Raw genomic sequence first — 22,554 nt, 5'->3', positions numbered from 1 at the left:
GCCATTAACGAGGACGACGAGGACGACGAGGACGACGCGGAGGGGCCCCAGCACTGGCACTGATGTTATCAAAACGGTTACCTTCCCCTCGGCGAATTGCGCTCGGAATATTCTCGGTGACGGGGGTGGCTAGCAGGGCTGCTTACTTTGATCCACCTCGATATAGTTAGCCACCTTGGTATCCGTGTTGAAACTTCAAAGACCATGGTGCGTCGGCGGACCCACCCACCTTGGATCGCGTGTCATGAGAGTGAGAGAGAAGCAGCTTGTGCCCCCGCGCACGGAGTGGGAGTGGAGCCCCTAGCCGCACCGGCCTGTACCCAGAGTAAACCGCGCAAACTACTCGCAACTAACTTCATGATGGCCAATAATAGACCAATACCACAGGGCCAGTACCAAAGGGCCATAGTTGGCGAGCGATAGCGAGCCCTTGCCGTGTTTGGGCGCTCCGAAAAGTGACTGGTCGTGCGTCTGTCTGTCTGTCTGTCTGTAGCGTACACGCTCACGTTTCTCAGCAACTACAACACTAATAGTTACCAAATTTTGCACCGAACATCCCCTAAAGGTCCCACAGGGGGAGTTTATTTTATATTCACGATTACTACCGTTTGAAATATTCAAAACATCTTTTTGAATTAGGTTCTTAGCGTGGTTAGGTTGGCAGCATATATAGCAATTTTTCATACTTGCGGCCGCGGCTCTCAAATACGGGACTGGCAAAACATTGGCAAATAAAACAAAATAGAGAGGAGAAGGGCTTAGAAGTGAGTTCGGTCTTAGTTTTTCGATATTCTAGAATGATTGAAACCCCTCCGGAGTGTCAACACAGTGAAATACGGAAAATGAAAGTGACAATTATTACGCGTTTCGTCCGTCCGCCCCCTCCCCTCCCCCGCCACAGGGGAAATGTTTTAGTCAGTGGAGTGTGTTTGATCGTTTGATAATTGCAAGAATGATTTGGTCTTTTTAAGTTTTGAGAGTGTATTTCCATTTTTATTCTCAGACATTATACTTTTTAGTTGTTTGCTTTGCTCAATAACAGTTAGAAAATAGATCAATGCAATCTAAAAGTACAAACCAGACACTAATCTTGCCAAAATAAATAGTCTTTGCTGACTCTTGGCACTGACTCTGGGGAAAGGCTTCATTGCAATGCTGTAAGTTTACTATAGTACTAACCTTAAAGATAACTATATGGTGAGTGAGAGTAGCGCATACATGGTTTGACATTGACATCTGATTCAATGAGACGATTCAGTGACTTGGTCATATGATTTCATGAGACGATTCTTTTAACTTCATCATACATTGTCTGCGACAACTGGTAATTTGTGTCAGTCATGGTTTGAGTTGGAGGCCCTTTTTAATTTATTCAGAATGTTAGGTAAATACTTATGCTATACTGTTTTAAAGATTAAATATCACATCATGACTATCATTATGAATAAGATTAACTTGCGTTTAGCAATAAGTGGGCTCGACATTGAATTCAATGGAACGATTCATTGGATCTGACAGAAGGTCTTCTCCGTAAAGTAGTTGCAATCAGCCTGCCTGTAAATGTGTCTCTTTTTAATGAATTGAGATAAATCAATGAAGTTTCATCCACTAGTTTAAAATAAAAGGGAGATAAAAGGCTTTTTAGGTATTACTTATAACATTGTGTATTCATAAGTTCAATAACAAGGAGATATCGAATGGTAATTGAAGCATTTGTGAATCGTATTAAGTAATTCAATGCTGGCTGTTGAATGTTACTCGACTGAGTAACAGTGTTAGGGTTCATGTTACGACACAATGAACAGGAAACACACTTAGAAATTGCGAAAATAACTTCCAATTTCATCCCAGACCATTACTTTTCCCAAAATTTACCAATTTCTGAACAAAATTTTGAAGTCGAGTTCTACATAGTTTCCTGCGGTTTTGGGTGTGCTGATCACGAAAATGACTTCCAATTTCATCCCAGACCTTTACTTTTCCAAATATTTACCAATTTCGGACCAAAATTTTTGAGTCGAGTTATACATAGTTTCCTGCAGTTTTTGGTGTGCTGATCACGAAAATGACTTCCAATTTCATCTCAGACCTTTACTTTTCCAAATATTTGCCAATTTTGGACCAACATTTTTGAGTCGAGTTATACATAGTTTCCTGCAGTTTTTGCTGTGCTGATCACGAAAATGACTTCCAATTTCATCTCAGACCTTTACTTTTCCAAATATTTGCCAATTTTGGACCAAAATTTTTGAGTCGAGTTTTACATAGTTTCCTGCAGTTTTTGGTGTGCTGATCACGAAAATGACTTCCAATTTCATCTCAGACCTTTACTTTTCCAAATATTTACCAATTTTGGACCAAAATTTTTGAGTCGAGTTTTACATAGTTTCCTGCAGTTTTTGGTGTGCTGATCACGAAAATGACTTCCAATTTCATCTCAGACCTTTACTTTTCCAAATATTTACCAATTTTGGACCAAAATTTTTGAGTCGAGTTTTACATAGTTTCCTGCAGTTTTTGGTGTGCTGATCACGAAAATGACTTCCAATTTCATCCCAGACCTTTCCTTTTCCTAAAATTTACCAATTTGTGACCAAAATTACAAAGTTGAGTTTCCCATTGTTTCCTGCAGTTTTCAGTAAGATAATCACGAAAATGACATGAATTCCGGCCTTTTCGTGACGGAAGACACTGTATTGGCCTTATTCTCCACATATTCTTCGCCATCTCCTATAAGAATGTGTTCAGACGCATCGCTCGCCTACTACGCGCCCAAACTAAACGGCGCGTACCCCTAGTATAGGCGTTGCCGAGTTCCCTGATAGAACTGGGACGTCACTCGGAAGTCATTTTGCACATCCAAATTCGTCCCAACTCTTCCAATTCCATCCGTTTTCGTCCAAATACGTCCATTGACTTCCCCAGTCGTCCAAATGACTTCCAACGACGTCCCCCGACTTCCCTTGACGTCCCCACCACTTCCCTTGTCTTCCCACGACTTCCACCGACATCCCTGCCACTTCCATTGTCTTCCCACGACTTCCACCGACTTCCCGCCATTTCCATTGTCTTCCCACGACTTCCACGGACATCCACGCCACTTCCATTGTCTTCCCACGACTTCCACCGACATCCGCGCCACTTCCAATGTCTTCCCACGACTTCCGCCGACGTCCCCGCCACTTCCATTGTCTTCCCACGACTTCCACCAACATCCGCGCCACTTCCATTGTTTTCCCACGACTTCCACCGACGTCCCCGCCACTTCCATTGTCTTCCCACGACTTCCACTGACATCCGCGCCACTTCCAATGTCTTCCCACGACTTCCACCGACTTCCCGCCACATCCATTGTCTTCCCACGACTTCCACCGACTTCCCGCCACATCCATTGTCTTCCCACGACTTCCACGGACATCCACGCCACTTCCATTGTCTTCCCACGACTTCCACCGACGTCCCGGCCACTTCCATTGTCTACCGACGACTTCCACCGACATCCGCGCCACTTCCACTGTCTTCCACCGACATCCGCGCCACTTCCACTGTCTTCCCACGACTTCCACCGATATACGCGCCACTTCCACAGTCTTCCCACGACTTCCACCGACATCCGAGATAAATCGAGACAAGTCGTGGGTGGGGGAATGGGTCCGAGGTGGTCCCTGGACGCCGGATGTGTCAGTCTGGCTCGGACCTGCTTTGAGTGAGGACCTACCCATTGCTTGGTCTCGGTGACACGGTAGGGACGTCATCGGGCACCCCATGAGGTGGCCGATGACGTCCTCCTGGGGACGACTAAGTACGAAAGCTGGCGGAACTTCAGCCCGATTACGCAGCCACATCCAAGAAAGTGCAACGATTTCCGCCGACTTCCCTCGGCTTCCAACGACTTCCACGTCCCGCGACTTCCCACGACTTCCCTCGACTTCGACTTCCACATCGACTTCCATCGACTTCCCTCGACTTCTCCCGACTTCTCGCAACGTCCCGCGACTTCCCACGACTTCCCTCGACTTCGACTTCCACTATCGACTTCCCTCGACTTCCCACGACCTTTCTCGACTTCGACTTCCACATCGACTTCCTTCAACTTCCATCAACTTCCCTCGACTTCCCGCGACTGCCCTTGACTTCCCTCGACGTCAAACGACTTCCCACGATGTCCGACGATGTCCCACGACGTCCCTCGACTTCCCACGACTTCCCTCGGCCTCGACTTCCGTCGACTTCAATCGACTTCCATCGACTTCCATCGACTTCCATCGACTTCCATCGACTTCCATCGACTTCCATCGACTTCCGTCGACTTCCCACGACTTCCCTGGACTTCCCTGGACTTCCCACGACGTCCCTCGACTTCCCACGACGTCCCTCGACGTCCCTCGACGTCCCTCTAAGTCGTGGGAAGCCTATGGAAGTGGCACGGATGTCGGTGGAAGTCGTGGGAAGTCAATGGAAGTGGCGGGGATGTCGGTGGAAGTCGTGGGAAGACAGCGGAAGTGGCGGGGATGTTCATGGAAGTCAGGGGACGTTGTTGGAATTGTCATGGAAGTCGCCGGACGTCTTGGGAAGTGGCAGGGAAGTCGTCGGACGTCCCTGGAAGTGGCAGGGAAGTCATCGGACGTCTTGGGAAGTGGCAGGGAAGTCGTCGGACGTCACTGGAAGTGGCAGGGAAGTCATCGGACGTCTTGGGAAGTGGCAGGGAAGTCGTCGGACGTCCCTGGAAGTGGCAGGGAAGTCATCGGACGTCTTAGGAAGTGGCAGGGAAGTCGTCGGACGTCACTGGAAGTGGCAGGGAAGTCGTCGGACGTCTTGGGAAGTGGCAGGGAAGCCATCGGACGTCGCTGGAAGTGGGTCGGGCGACTTGGGAAGTGGCAGGGAAGTCGTCGGACGTCCCTGGAAGTGGCAGGGAAGTCATCGGACGTCTTGGGAAGTGGCAGGGAAGTCGTCGGACGTCACTGGAAGTGGCAGGGAAGTCATCGGACGTCTTGGGAAGTGGCAGGGAAGTCGTCGGACGTCCCTGGAAGTGGCAGGGAAGTCATCGGACGTCTTAGGAAGTGGCAGGGAAGTCGTCGGACGTCACTGGAAGTGGCAGGGAAGTCGTCGGACGTCTTGGGAAGTGGCAGGGAAGCCATCGGACGTCGCTGGAAGTGGGTCGGGCGACTTGGGAAGTGGCAGGGAAGTCGTCGGACGTCACTGGAAGTGGCAGGGAAGTCGTCGGACGTCTTGGGAAGTGGCAGGGAAGTCATCGGACGTCGCTGGAAGTGAAAGGGAAGTCGTTGGACGTCCCTGGACGTGGGTCGGACGTCGCAGGATGTAAACGGAAGTCGTAGGATGTCCCTGGACGTGGGTGGGATGTCTCGGGAAGTGGCACGGACGTCGGTGGAAGCAACTGGGAAGTCTGGGGAAGTCTTCGGACGTCAATGGAAGAGAGATCTTGACTTCCGGCGACTTCAAAACATGTTACATTCTGGAATTTCCTGGAAGTGGGAGCGAAGTGGCTTCGTCCGCTGAGTTCCAGACTGGAACTCCCAGCTGGCGACTTCCCTGCTCTTCCCAAAATTCCCATGAGGGTTGAAGCGGTCGGTGCACTGTGCCATGCATCGGCGTTGCCACGGCTCGTTGGTCGCTGCGTCGGCCAGTGAAACACATGGCGCGGCCGAAATGACCGTGAGCGAGCACCGCGGCCAACAGCGGCACGGCCAGGCACGGCCAGGCACGGCGCCTCGGTAACAATGACGAATCGATTCCGCAGTTGCGGGCAGGTGCACCTAGGTGGGGCCGGCGGGGCGGGGCGGCCTTTTTAAGCCGCGGACCGCGCCTTTGCCTGCCTTTGGCTGCCTTTGGCTTGCCGCCTGAGTGAAAACAATGGCTGTCTGCAGCGCCGCCACTATTGCCGAGGCAGCAGCCACACCGCGGCCGTGCCGTGCCGTGCCGCGTCGTGCCGTGCGATGGGCGGCTAGGGGGTGCTGCGCGGTGCCGCGCGGTGCTGCGGCGTCGGCGCGGAATGAAGGCCCTGCGTGGGCGCGGCGTGCCCCAACGAGACGGTGGCACTACCCATGATGGGGCGGCGTCGACGCAACCCCTCCCCAAAGTGCGATTGGCATCACACCGCACCGGGATACGAGCCGGGCCAGTCGGCGGTGACGCGTGGGATCGAATGGCGCCGCGTTTTCCAGCTGGAAATTCTGCTGGAAATATGGAAATGGCGGCGGTCTGGAAGTCTGAAGCCCCTTCATAACTCCGTTCGCCCTCCGGCGTGATTGAAGAGCATCCCCCCCCCCTTCCCGCCAGTGGCAGTCTAGCCAACTTTCCGACGCGACGGTTATTATTCCCAGTTTGACAGCCACACCGCCACAGCGCCGCCGCCCGCTATACACGCGCGTCATTTACTTCACCGGCGCGGCGGGCGTGGCCGGCACAGAGCGCGGCCGCGAACGTGGACGATGCCGTGAACGATGCCGTGGGCGAGGCCGTGGACGGGGAAGGAGAACCTTTGCATTCAGGAGGTGGCCCACGCTGTGGGAATAAATTTACATGGCGATCAAATCTGCATGGTTTGGGATTAAGCGCGCTGCGTGCGGGACGCACGTGGACGCACGGGGACGCAGCCCCCTCGGCCACCGACCAGGCAAAGGCCCTCACGAGGGAGGCGAGCCAGGAGACGTGTGTATTAATATTCCACAAAAACGTCCGGCAAAGGGCCAACCCTTCCCGACTCTGAGTCGCGTCTCGAGTCGACGGATCATACCCCGACTTAGCGGTTGATTCACGGGAGTCATTGTAATACAATGGGTTCTGCACCGGGGGCCACCGCTTCACCGCTTCCCCAAACCAGGCGCTCTCCGAGACCAGCGATTCGCGGAACGGCGCACCAAGTTAGTTTCCTCCGCGGCTGGGGGATCAACTTGTACCCCTGTAAAAAAATTTTAGTGCGTTCTCGTGCTTTTCTGGTGCGAACGTAGTGCACTATCGTGCAATCGAAGGGCATTCACAGTGCGATTTAGTGCGAACATGGAGCCGCCGTAGTGCAATTTCGTGCAATCATAGAGCATTCGTAGAGCATTTTAGTGCGAATGAAGTGCAGTGGTAGCGCAAGCGCAGTGCATTCGTAGAGCGAATTAGCGCTAGCGTGGTGCATTCCAGCGCGCGTAGCGCAAACGTAGTGCAGGCCGCCCGAGGCCCCCCCCCCCCGCGCCATCAGCCGCAGGGCAGCGCCTGGAGCCAAATTTCAAACTTGCCCGAAGACACATCGCCCTACAGAATTAGATTCGTCTCAAGAAGACAAACAAAAAATGTCAACACATTCAGGGGTTTAAAAATGGAAAATGAAAGAATTATTGAACTTCTAATGTCTTTTTGACCTTTTTTGCACTCTAAAAATCCAATAACTCTATCATTTTCTTTTTTAACCCATGACATGTGTTGACATTTTTGTTTGTCTTCTCGAGACGAATCTTAATCTGTAAGATAATGTCTATTTGGTGAAGTTTGAAAAATCACTCATCTCAGCGAAGTTCAAATTCTGAAAACAAAGCCGCTCTTGTCAAAATATCTCCAGCCCAAGGTGGTCCGAGGTGAGAGATTGGGTCACGGAATGGGTTTTAAACTTTGTGGGCTTAACAGTTACCATTAGGACCTATCAACACTAAGAGGGAGGTTGGCCAGCACAAAAAACACCTGAGATTTTTACATTTTACTACATTTGAAAAATTTAGGGGGAAAAATGTCGCTTTTTGATCTTATGATAGTTTAAGTTGTTTGCTCAGTACTGGATTGTATTTCTTCTTTTTTGTCATAAATAGAGGAGAAAAATGGTGCCGACCAAGTTTTGAACGTTGTTTGGGTTTGGCCTACTCAAGGAATTTTGTCGAAATCATCGAAACTGTCAGCCCCAAAATAATCCACCTATGATTTGACCCTGGTGGGTGTAGGCCAACAAAAGGGAATTTTGTCAAAATCATAAAAAAACTGTCATCCTCAAAATAATCCACTTAAGATTTGATCCTGGTAGGTCTCATTTCACTTCCTCTTCTCTAAAAAATTTTGTTTTTCCCTTTTGTAGCTTAGGGGAAAACTGTTGCACCTAGGGACTACATAGTAATGTTTATTAGAAAAGAGGAAGTGAAATGAGACCTACCAGGATCAAATCTTAGGTGGATTATTTTAAGGATGACAGTTTTGATGATTTTGACAAAATTCCTTGTGTTGGCCTACACCCACCAGGGTCAAATCATAGGTGGATTATTTTGGGGGTGACAGTTTCGATGATTACGACAAAATTCCTTGAGTAGGCCAAAACCCAAACAACGTTCAAAACTTGGTCGGCACCATTTTTCTCCTCTATTTATGACAGAAAAGAAGAAATACAATCCAGTACTGAGCAAACAACTTAAACTATCATAAGATCAAAAAGCGACATTTTCCCGCAAAATTTGTCAAATGTAGTAAAATGTAAATATCTCAGGTGTTTTTTGTGCTGGCCAACCTCCCTCTTAGTGTTGATAGGTCCTAATGGTAACTGTTCAGCCCCAAAGTTTAAACCGATTCCGTGACCCAATCTCTCACCTCGGACCCCCTTGGGCTGGAGATATTTTGACAAGAGCGGCTTTGTTGCAGAATTTGAACTTCGCTGAGATGAGTGATTTTTAAACTTCCCCAAATAGACATTATCTTACAGATTTAAAATTCGTCTCGAGAAGACAAACAAAAATGTCAACACATGTCATGGGTTAAAATAGAAAATGAAAGAGTTATTGGATTTTTTGAGTGCAAAAATGGTCAAAAAGACATTAGAAGTTCAATAATTCTTTCATTTTCCATTTTAACCCATGAATTTTGTTGACATTTTTTGTTTGTCTTCTTGAGACGAATCTAATTCTGTAGGGTGATGTGTCTTCGGTCAAGTTTGAAATTTGGCTTCCCGGCGCTGCCCTGCGGCTGATGGACGCGGGTGGGGCGGCCTCGGGCGGCCTGCACTACGTTTGCGCTACGCGCGCTGCGAATGCACCACGCTAGCGCTAATTCGCTCTACGAATGCACTGCGCTTGCGCTACCACTGCACTTCATTCGCACTAAAATGCTCAACGAATGCTCTATGATTGCACGAAATTGCACTACGGCGGCTCCATGTTCGCACTAAATCGCACTGTGAATGCCCTTCGATTGCACGATAGTGCACTACGGTCGCACCAGAAAAGCACGAGAACGCACTAAAATTTTTTTACAGGGGTAGGCAAAGACAAAGCAAGCGACACCGCCAAGCACTGCACCGCCGTCGCCGCGGCCGTCGGGGCCGTCGGGGCGTCACGCACTGCCTGGACGCCCGGGGCGGCACGGCCGTGCCACGGCGCCGCGGCCTGCACCACTCTTGGGGTGTTCGTTCCGAATAGGTGGGGCGAGAGGGGCAGCACAGTGCGATGCATCAGCGTGCTGGCTGGTGAGGTGAGGTCGCACTCCGACGGTGCCCGCACAAAATCCAGACGTGCACGCCTTTCTCCTCCTGGCCCCTCCCTGCGCCTGCCGACCCTGCATGGCCCCGCGCCCCGCATACCCGCACGCACCACTGGCGGGCCTCCAGCACGGCCAGCGCGCCGGCAGACAGCGGGAGGGGCAAGGGGGCTGCAGTGTGGAGGCCCTCACGGACAGGCCGACAGCGGGCGAGAATTTGCGTGGCGCCTCCACTATGAATTCCACTTGGCGGGAATTAAAGCCCCCCGCCGGCCCCACACTGTAATGATGCCGACACGTTTTTCCACTCTCTACCCTTCCGGCTTCGGCTGCCAAGGCCTGGCCTAGCCTGGCCTAGGCCCCGCCAGTAACTCGAGCCACGCGACATGTGTGCCCTGGTGCGCCCTGACAGGCCCCTCCATTATGGACGGCCCGGCTGCCCCCCCACGGACGGGCAGACAACGCCCTAAGCGGGCACATCTCGTCGGCGGCACGTACGGACCACGTGGCCCCGCCAAGGGCCAAGGCCCCGCCAGGCCCCGCCAGGCCACGGCTCGCGCGCCCTCGGCCAGACGACAGCCATCGACCTGCACACTAAACTTCTTGCGGATACAGGTATCCGTACAGCGGATACATTGGGCACATTGCCTTCACTCCAGGCGCCCCACAGGTCTCGACCTTAAGGGTGCAGTTTTACTAAGGGTTAGGTTAGGTTCGTTGTTGGTTCAGTTGTCCGTTGCTTTCCTGTCTGGCGTGACACGCCGTCCCTCCCCTCCCTTCTCCCCCTCCTCCCTCTCCTCTTTCCGGGAAACAGGTCAGACAATACGTAGGACGGAGGAAAAATGGCGATGCAAGAGAGTCTTGGTCAAGCATAAAGAGGTCGCACAAAAATTTAAGAGCGGGAGGGAAGGAAGTTGGGCGAGTTTTCGGCAGGTCGGACAAAAAGAAGCCTTACAAACGATTCGACGTGTCCTACATGAACTCACGTATCTCCACCAGATTGATAGAACTATCGTATCTCCCGGACGCCAGTAGAACTACCGTACTCGGCCGGCGCCGATAGAAAAGACGTAATTCGGGAGATCTGGCAAGACTATTGTATCGCTTTTTAGGTATGTTTCAAGGAGATTGAATTGAGAGGTTAAGTGTGTCTTACAATTTTGGAAAATGAAAGGAAATATTATAGGTTGACAGTGACGTCAAACTCATTACATTTACCGAATTTTAGTGACACTTAACCTTTCAATTCAATCTCAATTCAAACAGGCCGAAAAAGCGATACAATAGTCTTCCCAGATCTCCCGAATTACGTCTTTTCTATCGGCGCCGCCGGAGTACGGTAGTTCTACCGACGTCCGGGAGATACGATAGTTCTATCAGTCTGGTGGAGATACGTAAGTTCATGTAGGACACGTCGCGGTACTCCGGGATTCCAGGAATTTCTCGAGGAATGTGACGTCGCATAAAACGTAAAAACACGGCACGTTCGTTTGAATGTCTTGTCACATAAACAAGTCTCGAGGCATCGCGAGGCCGGGGCCTGGCCGCGCCACTGCGAAACGAAATGTTACATGTTGAAACCGGTTGAAACGAACGTGACGGCGTTCCTGGATTCCCCAGTCCAGATGCAAGCACCGCCACGGTTCGGAATCAGTCAGGCCGTCTCCACTTATCCGCCTTCTACCCTCGGCCGCCCTCGGCCGCCCTCGGCACCCTGCAGGCCGGCGGCCCTTTTAATAACGCAAACCGCCCCCTCCTTTTCCGCGATAGCGCGGGGAGCTAACGCCCCTCTGCCGCTCTTCCTGCTCCAAGAAGTTAAATCACCGCCGTTTTTCTCGCCACCGCGCTTTGTCTTCCCGAGAGCGGCTCGGCCGCCTCGCTCCAATCAGAACGCGACGAGTCATCCCGGAAAGCCGCCCACTCACACACTGACACAAACAAACGAACACACACATACACACACACACGCACAGACACACGCGGCGGGCGCGCGGGCGGCGAGGCCAGTGAGACGGCGCAAGAAGGGGGAGGGGGGACGGCGGCGACGGCCCGGCAGCCCCTCGCGACCTCTTCAACGCCGAGGTTTGCTGCGACGACGCCACTGATGATGGATTTCTCGAGATGGAAGCAATCACACAGCCGGCAGAGGCGGCGCGCCGCGGCGGGGCCCCGCGGGGTGGGCTGCTTCTGGCTCTGCCTCCGGCTGGCCTGTGGCTGCGCAGGCTGCGCGGGGGCGGGCAGACCAGCGACGCGAGGGATCAGGGCGGCATTCATAATGCAGCGTGATCGCGGACGCGGTCGGTCAGTAAACAAAGGTCCGGGGGAACGGGAGGGGAGTAAATATTGTCCCCGAAATAAGCAAGGACGTCCGCACGCGCGAAAATAAGACGAGAAATAATACCCGCTGCTTCGCGATCTAAAATTCACTAGAAGACTCGAAGTCGTTTTCGGCCTGCGGTGGGGGGACGCTGGTAGACATTATGATGCCATCTCGATCAGGCAGATAAAGTTAGCCACATTTTTAAAGGATCCAAATTTGGTCAAGATTTGAAGGTTTTTTCATTTAAACATATTCTGTTGTACCTTTGCGCGTCTGATTCACACCAAAAGGAAATTTTCCCCCTCACCGCTTGCACGCGACCGTGTTCCGCCGGGGCTTCACTGTCACCTCTCCTCCGTGTCAACTCGTCAATAGTCCGTGCTCAATAAGCTCCACCTCCAACCACGGCCCCGTCCCGCCCCGCCACGCGCTGGGTGCCGCACAGCCTAACCGCTATTGACAACACGCTGTGACGCGGCAATAGCGGTAATGGATCGCGGCGGAATACCGTTGTGAGGCAAACGCGTTTCGAGAAGGCCTCCGTCAGGTAGTGCGCGGTGCGTGGGCCGCGGGTCGCACGGGTCGCAGGGGGGCGGTGAAAGAGAGAGTGTTAATCTGCGGGGCGCGGCGGGACGGGGGCCGGGGGCCGGGCCTTGCCGGGCCTTGCCTTGCCGGGCCTTGCCTTGCCGGGCCTTGCTCCGCCAAATCCGTTTCCTCCGACCGCAAGGAGCGCCTGCAGACCGCTGGGCAGGCAACCCGGCGACCTCGCGCGTGCCTGGAGCTCGCCGGTTGCCTATGCGCCGGGGGCTCCTTGAAGTTCCGCCGCCTCAGCGAGCCTGCTGCTGTCCACCCACGCCTCGGCCACGCCTCGGCCACGCCTCGGCCACGCCTCGGCCACGCCACCGCAACGGGGTGATGGAGCGATGGGCTGGCACCGCTGCTCAGAATAAAACATAGGAAAATTCGAAATCGCCCTCCCAAACTGTGGGGAAGCGGGAAGCCGAACGCGAGAGCAAACCCCGGAGCGAAGCGCGGGGCAGGCAGCCCGCTGCGCAGACGTGGGTCGCACTGCCGCCGATAGGCGCTGTCGCAGAACGGAATGCTTTGCTGCGGCCGGAAGGGGAAGGGCCAAGGGCCCCACCGCGGGACGTGCAGTCTCCTCCCCCGCGGCCCCGTCAATGAGTGGAGGCACGCTGGACTGCCGCGGCACGGATCATGAGAATTCCTTCCCCTTTGGGGCTTGCTGGGCTGGCTGGCTGGCCGACCGGCTGTATGCACTATGGTGCACTACACGCCTCCGGCCCCCCACCTTCCCTTTGCGCTGCGCTGCGCAGCCTGCACCAGGCGGAAACGAACAACAAACCAAGTGACTCCTCCAAGAGCCCCTCCGTCTGCCCTGGAGCGAGAGGCCGGCACTGCGGATTCAATATGCCCGGGCGGTTGTCACTGTCGCCACCGGACGGGGGCGGGGGGCTCGGCCAGGCCCGGCGGGTCGGGTGTAGCCGCCCAGCGCCGGGAAGAAGACCCGGCGGCCGGGCCGGGCCGGGCGGCCATCCCTCTTGTCCTTGTCTCGGCTTCGCGTGACATACAGCCGGCAGGTCCGGCCCGCCCGGAGCCAGCCCGCCGCGCAGACGCCCCGGCCGAAGGAAAAGCCGGAAGGCCTGCGAGTTGAATCACTGTCCCGCAGAAACAAGCTGGATATTAAAAGTGCTCGAAACGCGGCTTTGCGAACGATTGGGCGGAACCGGGCGCCGACGTTGGTAAACAGAAACCAGCTTCGCAACGTCTTGAGGCGCCTTTGCGCGTCCCCTGGTGCGTCCCCTGGCGCGTGCCGTGCCGGCCCTCTCCGCAGCCATCTCTCTCACTCCGAGCCGGATCCGCCCGAGGGCGCGGCGCGGCGCGGCGAGGCGGCCGGCGGCAAGACGTCCCCCGACGCGCACAAAGGGATTTCAAAGCAAATTGTGATTTACAAAGCGAGGCCGTGCCGCCACCACCGCCAGTCACTCGGGGAGAAACACGGGCAGCGCGCCACCGTGGTCTGGGATCGGCTAGGGCCTAGCCCGGCCTAGCCGCTAGGCCCTTGCCGCTAGGCCGTCGTGTTCGGCGGGGCGTGTCTAAGCCACATCGACGCGGGCCTGGGCCAAGGCCTTGGCCACCTTCCGCGAACGAGCGAGTTTTCGCGGAAGAGGAAAAGGAGGCCGTGCCCACCTCGAGGACCTCGTCGGCGCACAACATGGCACGCGCGTCTCGTGGCGCCCCGCGGCCCCGGGGCGGTGCAGGGCGGTGGCTCGAGGACATCCCGGCCCAAGGGCCGGCCCGGCAACACGGCGGGCTGCTGCGCAACAAGCACCCTCAATTAATGTTCGAGCTTCACGCTCCGGGCCCGAGCGGGAGCGGCCCCTGGCGGCCCACAGCCCACAGCGGCCCTGGCGGGGCGCAACAACTTCCTCGAACCGCAGCGCGGACGTGTGCAGCAGCAGCATCGCGCTGCCTCTCTCGCACTCACGGGGCGTCCTGAGTGGGTGCGAGAGAGATGTCGGAAAGCTGTGGATACTGCCGTGGCTCAGGGCTCGGAGGAAGACGATCCGAACGGACAAAGGGACGGAAAGAGTGCAGGAAACGTGAGGCACAGGGCGCTGCGCGGGCTCTGCGAAGGCCGCAGGGCAGAGTGCGGTGTGCCCGGATACTTGCGTCACGCCGAGGCAGGCAGGCAGGCAGGCAGGCAGGCAGACCGCCAGGCAGGCAGGCAGGTACCTGTGCGCACTTTGCGCCCTCGGCAGCGGACTTGCAACAGTGTGACCGCTACACCCTTTCAAGCTGACGAAGCGCGCAGCGCGCCCTGCTGCTGAGAAAAGTCCGTCCTCGGAGCCGGAACCTCTCGTGGCTTTTCCTCCTGCATCATATTGCCTTTCCTCGTGGACGGCAAAAGTGAGCCATGAATACCGTCGCCCCCCAGGCCCTCAGTCTCCAGTGTCGTGGCCTCCGGGGCTGCCGGGGCTGCCGGGGTGACGGCGGGAATGGGAATGAGGAACGGCGAATCAAAAGGTGGGCACGAGAAGGGCCAGGCGGGTACAGTAGGCGACGCAGGCAAAAGCAGTCAAAGTTTGCTCGCGCAAAGTTATTCTGCGCGGCTTGACACCGGGCTGTAAAAAAGGGGATGAGGTTCCTGTTGCTGAAAAAAAAAGCACCGGGGGAAAGTTGAGCTCACCCAGCAGGTATATTAGCCGCGCTGGGACGTACTTAACATATGTTAAGGCGGCGGCGCCTAAACCTGAATGGGTTGAACTTTGGCGCTTGCCTCGTGGCGCCTCCGTGGCGCCTCGTGGCTGGAAACGGATCTCTCTCCTCGCCACGTCCAGCGCCGGACAAGGAAGGGCCGCCGCGAACCCGATCCCCAGCCCGATCCCCAGCCCACCAGTAGCGAGGGCAGTGTAAAGCTCAAACCCACAGAACTGCGATTAAAAACGCAACGGCGCGGTGGTTGTTTGCGCAATCGGACCAGACGCGCGCGAGCAGAGGAGTTTGACAATCAGCTGCATTTCTCTCACGACGAAGAAAATGCACGTCCCTTCCCCCAGACCGGTCCTCTGACGCCGCCCTGCAACAATAACCCTTCGCGCGCCGGCACTGGAAAGACTCTCGCCCCTCCCACCCTCGCCGCCCCTCCTCGGCCACATTCTCGTTTATTCTCGCCCTGCTTTGGCAAAACAAGATGTCACGCCGCCCCGGGGACGCGACGACAAACACTCTAAAGTTGTAAGTAACCCGCCTCAGCCGCACACGCGCACACACGAATGAACACAACCACGTGAACAAACAAAGCGCGCGCACACACACACGTGTCGACAAACGCCACCCCAGAGCGGTGCCACCCCTACCGCTCGCTGCTAAATGCACCCATGGGACGGGCTCATTATTCGCAGAGCTGTCTCTCTCACACCCATGCGGCACGATCCGTGAGAGCGAGGGAGAGGGAGACGAGGCGCAATCAGATCAGTCCGCTGCACGCGGGCCGCGGCAGCGCGGCGGAAAGGCAAACGCGCCACGAACTGTCGCTGTTTTCATTACGCGGCGGTTCTGCATGGCGGTTCTGCACGACGCCGCTGCACTGCTTGGCGCTGCTCGGCGCGGAGGCGTCAAGTGGGGCCGGGCTGGCCGGGCCGCGACGAGCCGCGCGGCTTTGCATCTCGTCGTTCCACGCAAATGGAAAGGAACTGTTATTATTTTGTGCGCGCGGAAAGTTGCTGCGGGGAAAGAAATTTAATCTCACTGACTGCAGGGACTCGCGGCGGCGACGCGGCAACCAGGTTGCGCTTGCTTGCACACTCTTCGTAGAACACGCCGTGTCGTCTCCTGCGCGTCCTGTTAGGCACGAAGTGAGGCTTTAATGATGTGTCAAAACCCCCGTTGAAAAGAGGGCTGTACACTCAAACCCAGAGTCATTGGCGAAGTCACGGCCGGTGGGTTAGGTTAGGCTACACTCCCAATTTCTTACTGAGAAATGCCGTGCATTCATCACACTGAGCTAATTCTCAGTACTTTACGACACAAATCTGTCACAATACAGAGAAATTTGTTCGTAATATGAAGAAACTGGTCGTAACTTATTGACAACTCTTTCACCATAGGTAACTACCCACCCACGCTGCGCCGTCATAATACTAAGCTTTTTGTTTGTATTACGAAGGAAAAAGCTCAGTAAGATAGTGGGAGTGTAGGCTAGGTTATAGGTTAGGGTACAGGTTGCCTTGCAGACCGTCTGCATCAACATATCAGACATTGATAATGAAATGAAACTAACTACGAACCTCCGCGCCCAGCCTTAGCAGGCATGCGGGGTAGTTTGCATGTCCGCGACTCAGTCCCTCCCAGTGCTGTGGTTGGAGGGACGCCCCCGCCCGCCCCCGCCCGCCCCCACCCGTTGCGACATTCCGTCGAGATGATTAGGGCGCTGCCGCACGGGGCTTCGCGTTGCCTCGCGATGCGCAGAACGCGACTCGGCACGAGGACGAGTAGGGAGCGTCGCGGGTCTCAACGAAGGATCGTCGCGGATCGTGTCGCAATCATCGGACGCGGACTGTGTGTCTACCCAAACTCGGGGAGCCTCCCGCGACTGCAAGACTGCCAACTTGACGGCGAGGCCCGACTCGGTTTACTTTGGGCCGTTCGCCGGGCCGCGACGGCGGCGGCGGTGTGTGCTCGCGGTGCCCGCCTGCCCTGCCACCACGCGGAATATTATTCAGATTTGAGGCTGACGGCACCACCGCCCCGCCAGGCCACGCCAGGCTGGCATGTCGCGGGGCGGCTGCACGGCTACCGACGGCTACCCTGCACTGCACCCCTGCGCCACCAACCACCGCCGCCCCGTGCCAGCGAGGGCCGCATCGGCGTGCACTTATCAGCGGTGACCTTGGCGGTGACTTGGGCCTGTGGCCCGCCACGACCCGCCACGACCCGCCACGACCCGCCACGACCCGCCACGACCCGCCACGACCCGCCACGACCCGCCACGACCCGCCACGACCCGCCACGACCCGCCACGACCCGCCACGACCCGCCACGACCCGCCACGACCCGCCACGACCCGCCGACTGGGAGATTCCCGGATTCCGAACAGTTGTCGTCGCTCTGTCTCTCTCGAACTCGTGAGGCGTTTCGTGAACGGTGCATGAGAGACAGTGCGTCGGAACGCTACGCGGAGTCGCCCTGCGACGCTCTGCAATGGCCCGCGGATATTCACGGAATAAAGAAGCAGGGGGTGACGAGGAAAAAGAGTATGGGAAGGATGCACCTGCTTCTTGTCGGGCAATGTGTCCTCTCTCTCTCTCTCTCTCTCTCTCTCTCTCTCTCTCTCTCTCTCTCTCTCTCTCTCTCTCTCTCACACACACACACACACACACACACACACACACACACACACGCCCACGCTTACACAGGAATCCACAAAAAAGGATTTGCCTGAAAAGGCAGCAGCGCATGGCGGCCGCGGCCTCGACGTCAACCACGTCACACAGTGAGTGCGCGATCTCTTTTTCTTTCTTTAAATTATTTTTCCAGCGAATTCATCACGACTGTCCGTTTTGCTTTCCTTTCGCTCACTGCGCGCCGCAGTTGGAGACTGATTTACATTCATATGGCGCTTCCTCCGATTGTCGGCTTTTGCGCTGCTCGTCGCTGCCCTGGCTGGGGTGGGCCGCTCATTGCGAGAAATGCCTTTTCGATAAACTCGGCCGCCCCGCTGAGGGACGACTGGGGCGAGCACGCGGGCGCGCAGCGCGCAGTGTGGCGGCGCCACGGCTGCAGCAGTGTCTGCACGCCTTGCTGCTCGCTTCCCACTCCCCACCGCAGCTGGCCGAGTTCGGCGGGGAGCTCTAGCCGGCCAGCCCAGCCGCCCGCTTTGCATATCGAACGCCGAGAAGCAGGAATCCGGGCAAGGCGAGGCAAGGCGAGGCACCAAGGCAGGGCGCTCCCATTCCAATGAGCGCCCCGCCCGGATTTGGGAGCACTAATAACGCGAAATCGATCCCCCGACGCGGCGAGCGCACCGCCAAAGAACGGCCATCCGAAGGAAGAGGGCACGCCGGGTCACGCGCAAAGAACGAGGCGGGGCGGACTTCCCTCTGGACCGCCTCTGCCTCTGCCGCCGCCACCTCCACCGCCGCGGCGGTCGCCGGTTGACTCGCGCGGGAGGCCACTTGCGCCTTCACGGCCACGGCGACGACCCCCTCGGGCGGCGCGGTGGCCGGCCCGGGGACACGTCCCAGATTGGGCCGAGCGGCAGCGCCTGCAGCGCGCCGACCCGGCCGAGAGCGCAGTGCCGACCGCCGGCGCCGTGCGGAGCAGCGCCTTCCCCGCCCGCACGTGTGCCTTTGCCTGCCTGGCCGCCGAATCCACCCCACCTTGTAGCGGCGCAGGGACAATGGGATTAAATAAGTTTGGGCGGGGCGACCGGGATCGGCGTGAAGGTGCGCCCGGCGTTGTTTGCCCCGCCTTAACTGCTGATTGGATCAGGGCCTCGGGAGGGTGCGCTGTGCTGGCGCTGTGCGGTCGGATCGGGCCGGGCCGAGGCCGGGCTGCCGTGGGATTCCGCTCACGGCGGCGTCCTGGACGCGTTGAGCCACGCCGCGCGGCCACGTGGCGGCGGAGCGCGTCATGAGGATGGACGACGAGGATGACGGCGACGACGATGGGGGTCACGGGGACGTCGGCGGCGACGGAGATGACGGAGATAGCGGTGACGACGGGGACCTAGGGCGCACGCCGCGGGGCGGAGCATTTAATAAGGCACCGGCGTGGATCACGCCGCGGTGTAGAGGGGCCGTGAGCACCCTTCTAAAGTTTAATCCGCGGAATGCGTCGGTTTTCTAGCTGAAAGAAAAAAGATAGAGAGGGTGGGCTGGAGAATGCAATTTTTCTGGGCGCGCCGCATTCCGGCTATCCAGCGCAAACGCGCGCAAGTGGCGGGGATCGGCATTCGCAGGAACGGCAACGCAGCAACGCCACCACCACACCGCGAACACTGCGCAAAAAACGGGCGATGCACGTGGTCCGGTTGGATCCAGACCCCGACGACGTCCCGCCTCGCGTCCCGCGGCAGGCAGCAGCAGGCAGCAGCAGCGAGCGCGGGGCGAAAATGCCGACGCCGAGGAAAGTGCTTCAAAGGAAATCCCAACACCCACATCGAGGCAGGCATTACCGCACAGCCGGGCGCACAGCCGGGCGCACAAGCTGCGTGGGTGGGGCCGGGCCGGGCGGCTCCACCAGTGGCGTGGCGCTGCCGCCGCTGGTCACCTGCCCTACTGACCGACACGCGGCGGAGCTTCAAACAATTGTGCGCGGCGTTTGCGGCTTTGAGGTGCCCACTTGATGTTCCGCTCGCCCTCCCCTCCCCCTTCCACCGCCCCTTCCACCGCCCCTTCCACCGCCCCTCGCCCCACCGACGCGGCGCGCCGCGGCTGAGCCCCGCGGTAATCCGGCGCCAATCTGTTAAGCGCGTGGTGCGTGCTCATGCAGGTGCTGGCCGCCCGGCTGGCCACGGCCACACCCGGCTCTCCGGGACCGCGATCGCGATGATGGCGTCCATTCGCCGTCAGTCTTCCCGCCCAGTCGAAGCGAACACCTGAACGACAGGCTCGCCTAAAAAGCCGCTCCCACGAAATAATTTTCTTTCTACGGTGGCCGAGCGTCCCCGGCAATCCCCAGGCGTGGCCACCGCGTCCTGCGGCCCGCTGCTTGAGCGGGCCCAGCGACAGGCAGCAGCCCCGTGCCGGCGGTGGCGGTCTTTCTTTCTTTACAAGGAACATTTCCCAGGGGAGGGGGAGGGGGGGGGTCTGTACTCAACAAATACACACTGTGCCGCATGAGCCCCCCGCAAATACCACGGTATTGCTGCCGGGTAATTCTTTCCCAAGTCACCCGAGGTCCCGAAATCGATGTCTCCGATTTCGACGAAACTTTGTGGGTGTGTTCCCTATGTAGCAAAGAGCTCCAGAAAAAATTTTCAACTTTTTTGGTCGGCCCAAAAAATTTTAATCACGTATTTTGTAAAAAACACTGAAACCTGCACTAAAAATTTGTTTGTTGCCTGAGGGCGACCTGCCCGGTGGATTTTTTTTCTTTTCATGGTACTGAAAAAAAAAGTCCCCGAGAGCCACTTTAAAAGTCACTTGTTCCAGGAGATATGGACCAAAAAATTCGTTTTTCGCGAATACCCAAAAAATGCATCCGAATTTTTTGATGATAATTTTTTTTTAGGAAGGTCCTGTGGTGGTCTATCACCCTTATTGGTTTTGGGTTTGGCCAATGGAAAACCGAAAAAAAATTGCGTTTTTTCCGTTTTTTCCGCAGTTTTTGGCCTATAGTATCGCCATTTTAAGTCTGACTTAATGAGCGCCATTAGACTTTTTTTTCGCCTTTTCAAGACGAATCGATTGATATAAGTTGAAGTCAAATCGGAGTATTTTGAAAAATCGCCTTTTTTACGCATCTAGATTAGTTGGTTCCCGATCGTAAAAAGGGCAATTTTTCAAAATACTCCGATTTGACTTCAACTTATATCAATCGATTCGTCTTGAAAAGGCGAAAAAAAAGTCTAATGGCGCTCATTAAGTCAGACTTAAAATGGCGATACTATAGGCCAAAAACTGCGGAAAAAACGGAAAAAACGCAATTTTTTTTCGGTTTTCCATTGGCCAAACCCAAAACCAATAAGGGTGATAGACCACCACAGGACCTTCCTAAAAAAAATTATCATCAAAAAATTCGGATGCATTTTTTGGGTATTCGCGAAAAACGAATTTTTTGGTCCATATCTCCTGGAACAAGTGACTTTTAAAGTGGCTCTCGGGGACTTTTTTTTTCAGTACCATGAAAAGAAAAAAAATCCACCGGGCAGGTCACCCTCAGGCAACAAACAAATTTTTAGTGCAGGTTTCAGTGTTTTTTACAAAATACGTGATTAAAATTTTTTGGGCCGACCAAAAAAGTTGAAAATTTTTTCTGGAGCTCTTTGCTACATAGGGAACACACCCACAAAGTTTCGTCGAAATCGGAGACATCGATTTCGGGACCTCGGGTGACTTGGGAAAGAATTACCCTGCTGCATCCTCGGCAAGCAAGCTGCAAGGCGGACTCGGCCCTCGGGGGGCGTGGCGCGAGGCGTGGCGCGAGGCGTGGCGCGAGGCGTGGCGCGAGGCGTGGCGCGAGGCGTGGCACAAGGCGTTGGCGCGTCGCCAGCCCGCGCCGGGTGGCCAGGGCACTGGGCAAGGCACTGGGCCCCGCGACGCGCGCCTAAAGCATGCCGAAAGGCGGCGGAGCGCTAAGTTTGCCTCGGTTTCCCATAATTTAAGCAACGGGGTGGAAGCGGGGCGAGGAGGGGAGGGGGGAGGGCCGCGCGCCGAGAGGCGTTGCGCGCCTTGCAAAAAGTTTCTCGCTCAAGCGCGTCGCGTGGCGGCCGTGGCTGCGTTGGCTGCGTGTGGCGGAGGGGAGGCGCGGCGACGGCGGCGCGGCGACGGAGGCGCGCGGGGCGGGGCCCGACCGCGGCACTGGGTCAAGTGCAGAGCATCACGCTGCACGCTGCGGTCAGCGGGGCGGGGCGAGACGACGCCACGACACGGACTTCCCTCCCGAGGGACGCGCGTGGTGTCACGTCGTGGTGTCACGGCGTGGTGTCACGGCGTGGTGTCACGGCGTGGTGTCACGTCGTGGTTTCTATCACGGCGTGGTGTCACGGCGTGGTGTCACGGCGTGGAGTCACGGCGTGGTGTCACGGCGTGGTGTCACGTCGTGGTTTCTATCACGGCGTGGTGTCACGGCGTGGTGTCACGGCGTGGAGTCACGGCGTGGTGTCACGGCGTGGTGTCACGGCATGGTGTCACGACGTGGTGTCACGGCGTGGTGTCACGGCATGGTGTCACGGCGTGGTGTCACGGCGTGGTGTCACAGCGTGGTGTCACGGCGTGGTGTCACGGCGTGGTGTCACGACGTGGTGTCACGGCGTGGTGTCACGGCATGGTGTCACGGCGTGGTGTCACGGCGTGGTGTCACGGCGTGGTGTCTGTCACGGCGCGGTGTCACGGCGTGGAGTCACGGCGTGGTGTCACGGCGTGGAGTCACGGCGTGGTGTCACGACGTGGTGTCACGGCGTGGTGTCACGGCGTGGAGTCACGGCGTGGTGTCACGGCGTGGAGTCACGGCGTGGTGGCCGCACCGCCCGCCAGGCTCTGTCTCCCTTGTACTCGTGCGAGGGGGAGGGTCAGAGACACCATGGACGGAGCGAAGAA

The sequence above is a fragment of the Thrips palmi genome, unplaced genomic scaffold (genome assembly GCF_012932325.1).
Source record: "Thrips palmi isolate BJ-2018 unplaced genomic scaffold, TpBJ-2018v1 HiC_scaffold_5, whole genome shotgun sequence".
NCBI lineage: Eukaryota > Metazoa > Arthropoda > Insecta > Thysanoptera > Thripidae > Thrips > Thrips palmi.
The sequence above is the reverse complement of the archived record's forward strand: the minus strand, read 5'-3'. Positions refer to the sequence as shown.